This window comes from Hippichthys cyanospilos, chromosome 19 (assembly GCF_059441005.1).
Source record: "Hippichthys cyanospilos isolate Australia breed blue-spotted pipefish chromosome 19, RoL_Hcya_1.0, whole genome shotgun sequence".
Classification (NCBI taxonomy): Eukaryota; Metazoa; Chordata; class Actinopteri; order Syngnathiformes; family Syngnathidae; genus Hippichthys; species Hippichthys cyanospilos.
In genome coordinates, this window is record NC_142387.1 from 8,411,884 (window position 1) to 8,420,557 (window position 8,674).

Consider the following 8,674-nt stretch of genomic DNA (forward strand, 5'->3'; position numbering starts at 1 on the left):
AAGGACAAGCACATAAAACATTCTGGCTCCATCTGAGCTTCATGTTAAACGCCAACTACCGCCATCTACCGTTCATATGAAGGTTTTTTTTTTTTTTATCCAGTCAGGAGAGGAGTGTATCAACATCACATTATCGTTGATCACCTTGATGTAAACGAAACGATGGGTCATGATGATAATAATGTTATGGTTCATTAGTTTTACACTGCCGCGGAGCAAATGTAATTTAAACACTGATATCAACTGAGGCAGTGAATATACATCTCAGCCATTTCTGAGTCAGGATTTGTCTCACGATGTATTTCGTTTTTTTTTTGTTTTTTTTTACCACGTTTGGACAAAGAGAAATGTATTTGAAAAAAAGACCGTGCGAATTGGCCCCATTTACACTTTACACCGCCGGACAGAAAAATGAGCTAGTTACAACAGAAGTGAGTAAATTCAGGTCATATCTGTAGTGACCCCTTCATCCCTGTGGAGCGCTTTTACTTGCCCTCATCAGAGTCCCACTGAGACCCCTCCGTCAGTCAAACAAGCAACCGCCTCTGATTGGATCAAAGATTGATTACATTTCATTCATGGTGCATTGTCATTGGAGGAGAGAATGCCAGCATGGGGTGCAGTAATCAGAAACAATGCAGTGCTGGGATTGTTATTTAGATCCAAATCTGCCTTTATTTCAATCAAGAATGCTGTGTGAGAATTCCAATCAGTCTTAATCCTTGTCAGTTTTATTGTTGTATTGAAGATAATCACACAACCACAAGCTAACTAGCTTACAGTTAATACAAAGGAAAATGCCAGAGATGGACTAAAAAAATAATATTTATGTGGGAGTATTTTTTTTTAATTCCTGTCACAATTACTATATCAACTGGTCACTCAATGAGTGGGAAAAAATGGACACATCTTTTTATTTTTTGTTTTTACTCAAATGGTGATTTGAAAAATTGTTCAATTCAGTTCGTATCCCTCGTCTATTCATGCAAATGAATGAAAAGATTTTTTTTTTTTTGTGAGACCATAGCAATCATTGCCGGTGAGCGCTATCACCAATCATTATTTTGCTCACACCGATTGTCTACTGTGCTGTTTTCACAGTTTTATTTATTTCATTTTCACATTTATGAAAGCTAAGGATAACATGTTTTGGAAATGGGTATTCAATTAGCTTGTCAGTAGTACCTTGATTTTAATTTCCAACAGCTAGCCTCTCACATTCCTATTCAAACAGACGACAAGGACACTAAAAACTTTTCCTAGCTATTAAAAAAATAGCAGCTAACTTTTACCTAACAATATGACCGGTGAGCTCAAATTGAATACAGCAACAATGACTATTGCTAATGATGTCCTAAGGCGTAGACGATCATACATTTTGCACTTAAGGCAGGTTTAAGATGGATATTTTCAACATATGCTACATTCCTGGGAGAATTATATTTTTACATGCTAACACCAAACTAATTTTTAGGTGTGGAGGAGCTTGCTCTAATGTTTTTAAAAATTATGTTTCAGGCACAGCATTGTTAATACACTTATTCTCTCACTTGTAGCACATGTAAGGCATCCTTTTTTTTTTTTTTTGCTTGTGACAAATGAAGGGCATACTTAAAAAAAATAATAAATTCAGAAGAGTGCCCAGAAGAAGCCTATAACATATTTATCGTGTTTAACGTACTGTTTAACATGAGTTGTGTATGCTTCATCTTGATACACATTGACCAGAACTACTGTATTTATAGACTATTATTAATAGCAGTTGTACAGTCAAAATTAGTATTATCTTACCTTATCATTATTGCAAATTGCAACATGGATCTTGCCTACAAGGTTTGGAATTGCTGGAGAATCCACTGTGGGAAGCGGCAGCATATTTTCTACATAAGACATACTCCAAAATACCACTTTCAGGCAAAACATGCATTGTAATGCATTGTGTTACAACAGTTACATTATTACTATTCTTTTGTGTGTAATACATCACACTACCTACTGGAACCAGAACAAATTAATGACATTTCCATTCATTTCAGTGGGGAAAAATTACTTGAGTAAGAATTTTTATTTATGCTGCTACAATGCATATCTAAAAGGTCTCAATTGATTTTGACTTATTTTGACCATTTTGGGGCCATTTTCTTCCACGTTATTGTCACAGTATTTTAGCCAAGGGATGGCACACTCCTGGTAGTATGATAACCAAGTGGCCGTTCCATCTTGAACTTTGACATGTTGCATCATCTGGGTGAAATTTCAGCTCCTGGGTGTCTTTTTTCACGCTTTCCTTTTTACGGTCAAAACCTTTGGATGTAAAGATCACAGGAATGGACAAAATAGTAAACAAGGGTTTTAATGTCAGCTGTGATGATATTTTGAGTTGTTTTTGTAAAACTACGACGATGCACAACTGATTTACCGAAGGGATGTTTTAAGGATAAAAATCCCTGCAGCCATCTGTTGGTATAATGAAATAGTCGAAGATGTGGATGACCCCTCGCCGTCCACGCTCAGCATATGCCGCGCCACCTGAATCGAAGGGACAACCGGTTTCCAGCAGCGGTGACAATCAGCAGCCCGCCGTAATGATCAAAACCTCATCTGTTACTTTCATAAATCCCACACCATTGGATTCTGGAGGATTTGCAAAACAGAGCAGCGCCATATGCTGCCATTCTGTACGCATACGGTCCCGTGAACAAAGACAGGGGAAATTAATTAAAACGGTGCCTTGCAAATATCACATAGGGACAACTGCGCCTCCTTCTCTGATCTTTGCGTTTATTCCAAGAGGTATTAGATGGCTCTGAAGCAGCAAACCACAAGGGCCCTGGAAAAAAAAATCCAGCGCACCCCAGCTAGCAAATCACCCCGCATGGCGAGATTAACGAACTGCTCGCCGTGAGAAGCAACATTGTTGCTTTTCGTGCTTCCTGCCATTCGCACAAGTGACTCTGTAATACATCAAACAAGACTTAAAGTAATTCAGGAAAGCTTTAAAGTGCTAATGAGCTGGATGTTAGTGATGTCGTAAAGTGTGTGCAGAAGGGGAGGGCCGGTTTGACTTTACGCGATGGCTTTAGTGGTGTGTGAGAGATGAATGGAGGCTCCCTGAGATGCAGGAGCACCAAATAGAAGCAGTTTCAAGGATTGATGTTGGCTTGGAAACCAGGCAATTATTCCGTGTTTCCAGAATGAGATACAGCTGAGCATTTTAGGATCTTTTGGAAGATTTGTTTACCAATTGGTGTAATGCAGGGGCCAAAATATTTACATTAATAGTACAAACTTGATCACTTTTACAAATATACTATGCCTGAGAATTAGTGTTTTAGTCTGTGATCTTTCGGTTGTGAATTCACAAGAGGAGTTTTCAGTGATGTAGCGTATGTTACACACTATAAGGCGCACCGGATTATAAGGCGCACCCTCAGTTACTGACATATTTTAAAACTTTTTCAATCACAATATAATAATACTCAAAGTAATAACAATAATAACGCAAATAATAACTCTAAACTCTCAATAGCATAACTCAAAGTCACAAAATGCACAAAAGAAACAGGTAAAGCTTACTTTATCAGTTCATTTCCCATCTACCACTCCCAATCTCAATATTGATCCATATATTAGGCGCACCTGATTATAGGGCGCACCCATATCTTATTAAACTTCAAACTACATTTGTTCTGGTATCTCTAGGCGTATTTTATTCAGCAACTCCACAAGGCAGATAATTTGTCATCGTATTTTTTTGCAATGTTTTGCGAAAAAGTCACTGAAACACTGTTGAGCAATGCGTTACTTCATCTTCCAATTAATTTGCTCTCAATTTGAAAAGAAACATGGATTTGAGAACCTGTTTGAGAACCACTGTTACACAACTAAATGGTTGGATGTATCTCCTGTATCTCATGTAAAGCAAAAAATTGATGATAAAGTGTTAGGCCCACACAGCAAGAGGGTTGGAGAGATTTTTTTTTTTTTTTTTAATTACATAAGTGAAATTTCTATCCCAGATGTCAGGAGACCACCCTCACCCGTTTTGAGCCCCCAAACTCCCAGCCGTTCCTCGATGCAGAATTCAGCTTAATCAGACCTGGCACAACCAGCTTATGTAGCTCCAGGGACCTCCGCAACTTTTCTGCAACCTGTCTGTATAGATCTCCATTCACTTGAAAACACAACAAAAAAGGTAAAAACAAGAAGGAAAATATATACATACACAGCGGCAATCTCACCCTTTTGTCCAATAAAATAACACAAGCTGAAATAGATGTCGAGAATTTTAATTTTGCTCATTCAGATTAAAGTGTTGAATAAAGGCGGGATATAATTCTCCTAAGGCATCGCAACATATTTTTTTAGCCAACAACTGGATATGTCCTTGGTGATTTTTTTTTCTTTTCTTTTTTTTAAAGTCAAGAGCATTGTAGTTCATCTGTATTTCGACCAAGGTTTCCGAGTCAGGCGTTGAATAATACTATTTGGAGAAATCTCGTCTTCCCAAAACAGAGATCGAATTTACTTTTTATTCTATTCATTTTCTCCTTTCCTGTCTTTCACTGATAAGCCCCCCTCCCTACTGAACACAATGGCTCTATTGTACTGAACCACCGGGCTGATAATGTTATGTGACATTAAGGGCAATATGTTAGCTTCTATTCAGAGAGACATTTTGATTGGAATTCATCCTAACAAAGAGCACATTCTAAAATTAAGAAATCCAATATAAAACATCACCGCAATTCCAAACAATTAAAAATGATTGTATTAATATTAACACGGTTGCAATATTAAGAGGCAAGATGATCTCATCAAGACGCGGAAGCACATATGAAGACTTCGACTTCTAATATGTTAATTTGAAATCCACCCAGCCAATTTATCCACAGAAACGCTCAAAAATCCCACTTTCATTTAACTCCTCTTAAAGAACTCATTTGTTTCCTCTCTCTTATGTATAATGATATTCATATTATCCCTAAATGCTGACCCGGGGAAAAAAAGGCTATTTCAGAGCTGTCACGGCATCATCTTTATCTTCACTCTCCAAATGTTGGGGTCAGCCAAGACTAACGCTGGGCAGACAATTCTTCCAGAGACTTAATGTGATTAATGGGTGTCAATTAAGGGTGGAAGAAAGGTTGCGGAGTAGAGGGAAAAAAAACAAGCCACTCGAAAAAAAAAAAGATTGTCGCTAAAAAATGTGATGCAAAAAAATTCTCCGTCTACTGACTGCTATGACACTGTTAAAATGGAGTCTTCAATGTCATGTTTAAAGTTTTCATTAGTGGATGTAACCTCGGGGTTGTGTTTGAAAAAGTTTTTCCAAAAAAGTTAGAAAACTGTACTTTAGCATATGTTCAAGAGAAAACATATATTTCAGTCTTTGTCCCATTTGCAGTATTCTAAGGTTAATTCAGTACTCAAAAATCTGTTTTTTGCTAACACTTAAAGTAGTATCTTTTGTGAACCGTTGGAGCCATTATTTCTGAAAGGAGTCAAGTTGTTATTATAATTCATATCATTCCCTTTTTGTATAAAACTAACTGATTTGATTTGGTTATGAAGATCATTAAAGAAGCTTACCGTGTTTTTGGTTCAGTTCTGATGTTTATGTCTAGGATGCCCCCTACTGGCCAGGTGTAGCTACTGAATTTAGAGGTGTGCACTGCTGGCCAGGGTCAAAGGTTAAATCAAAATGTCCACCTTAGTCAATGTGTTTGTGGACAATGAATTCGGCATGCCAGCAGGCCTTTCATCTAGTTTTTTCTTCTTTTTTTTTTTTAAAGTGTTATTTGACATCTTGAAAGAACTCCTCAACCCAACATCTCTAAACCGGCTCCTGCCCTTTGGCCCGAAACAAAAAGTGACTGAAAGCAGTAGATACCTTTTATAATTATGAACACTGTCACAGTTAATATTTTAATCATATCCAGCATCACCATTACATCACACTCAATGGTTTAACTGGAATCCTAGTAAAACAAATGATCAAATCTGTTAGAGCTGTGTAGTTTCCTTTTTCATCTCGTCTTGTTTTTGTTGACTCCCGGCTTTGTTTTGTGCTTCACTATCTTGCCTGCATATTTGGATTTATGCGGATTTGAGCTGCAGGTGTGGCCACTCTTGCATGGTGGAGTCTGTCACCCACAATTACTTATCGTTAAATAACCTTGGTGGCATGTTAACATCAGTAAAAAGTCCTCCAGTGTAGCATGCCCTCTGAACAAGAATGAGACTTTTACTGATAAATTTTGTTGTTTATTCATGAGCAACATTTATCTGTGCTTCTTTTAAACTGCGTATAGGTTAAACACTGTAAGAATGTTGGCAACAGACTTCCTGATCACGTGATCAGAAATCGGGTCCAGTCGAATTATTTTCAGCTGATTGAATCGGGGAGTAATATAGGATTTTTTTTTTCATTATTATTAGTAGTGGTTGTTGTAGTCATAGTTTAAGAGATACTGAGGAAGTTTTATGTAGCAATGATAATGGCTGCAATATGGATATAATTTAACGTGTGAAAATCAAACATGGATTCAAACACGTCTAATTTAATCCATCTGAAAAAACTGATGACCGCACACACGCACACACACAGGTATTTAAATATTTAGGCTATTTAATTTTAAACACTTCTTCATTAGCTATATAAATAATGTCATGTTGGCATAATATTAAAAAAAAAAGATCATTTGAATTCACTTGTTTCCCAACTTTAAAGGGACACTGTGTAAAATGTAATTAATTAATTTAATTAATTTTATATGTTCTCAACAACAAAGAGTATGTTTTAAATATAATCGTAAGTCTAGTCATCATTAAATTATATTGCATGGCTGGTGACGCCTCTCCGCAGGCTGCCATGTTTGTTTTAGCTAGGGACGATGGTAAATGCAGTACCTCCTGCTGTCCGTAATGAAAAACGGTCAAATCTTACGCAGTGTTCCTTTAAGGTATTGAATCAGTACTGTATTGGCAAATCCTCCAATCAGGTAACTTGGACTTGGCCGCAAAACAATGTGATCGGAAGTTCCGAGCAACATTTTTGACCATATTTGCACTATCAAGCTAACATGTACAAATCACGCTAAACAGGAAGTGTGCACTCGAAGCAAAATGCTAGCCCGGAAGTCAGAATTTACAACACAACTACAAAAAACATATGCTTATAGTTATTTAAATCCATTGTATGACTTATTACACACAACAGCACATATTCATAGCCTGCTTGAATTCACATTCACCTGTAATACTGAATGATCTTCAAATACCTTTGCAATGACACTTAGGACATTTTTTGCAGCACTGTCACAAAGGTATTAAGAAGTGTTGCCTATTTGGATGGTTGTAATGTATTTTTCAGTGGTGCACCTCATCATACTGAGAGGTAATTGGATACGCTGACAAAAAAAAAAAGGATTTATACGATGACAAATACATGTATTCAACATTGTTTCGCAATTCAAAAACAAATAGAGAAGATGGTCATCATTATGAGCAATTTACTATGATTGTGTAAACGTTTGCCATTCCCTGAAATCCCTCAAGTGCGTTGGACAAATATTTATTTCTATCACCAGCCTGATAAATTGCAGTCTCTCAAAAGCCACAGTTGGCTGCCGGTCTCAGAGTGTGATGTTAGCTTGCGGTGGCGTCCGAAGAGCAGCAAAAGTGACTGTGTTGGAGAGATGAAGGTGCACGTTTCTCCCAGTTGCCCGTCTGAACGCATGATAAGACGACAGCCAACTAATCCCCTCCACCAACATCGCCGCCAAAGCTCCACCTTTGGAAAAAGCTAACTAAAAGCTTAAAAGTCAATATACTCCCAAAGACTAATGGGGAGGAGGCCTCCCAGGCTTCCATCTCGACAACCTGGCTGCAAAGGTTGATAAGGAGACTCGAGTAAATCCATCCAACAGGATATAGCTGTATTTTGTTGTTGTGTATTTATGTTTAATAGACAATGCGAGATAAAAGGACTTTTTGTTCTGACATCAAATGCAAACACAGAACAATCTTCATCCTAAAAAGAATTGATGGTATTTTAACTCATTCAATGCCAGTGACGTAGTTTTACGTTTTTTTTTTTTTGTTTTTTTTTAAGAGTCCAGACCTTTAATCCCCATTACATAGAGTTCAAGGAGTGTAAAAAAAATTGTGAATGAATTCTGAACAAATCCCTCACCTTCTAATTTGCCTCATTTTACTGCAGGCACAAATGTACCTTACAACCCTGCACAGTGCAGGAAAGCTGCTAAATACATCAAATTTTGCACTACATGATATTTTCTTCTATCTTCCTCATTTGTATACAGTCTTTTCACTCAATCTACTCCATAATATGCTCAGAATGGAAGTCTATTCATTTATTAGTGATTCATTATTACTGCCCTTACAGCTCTATTACTGTTTTTTTCTTTTGTATTTATCTATTTTTGTATGTATCTATTCATACTAAATAACCATTTTGAGACCCTCCTCTACCCTAATATTTGGAGGAAAAAAAATATGAAAATTAGTACCTCGAATGTAATTTCTGGACTCTGTAAAGACGTATTTGGGACTGAATGAGTTAAGACCAACTCAGACATTTTATCTAACTAAATCGGTAAACAAGCATTAAAAGTGTAGCATAACCTCCATAAACCAATTGATGGATTTT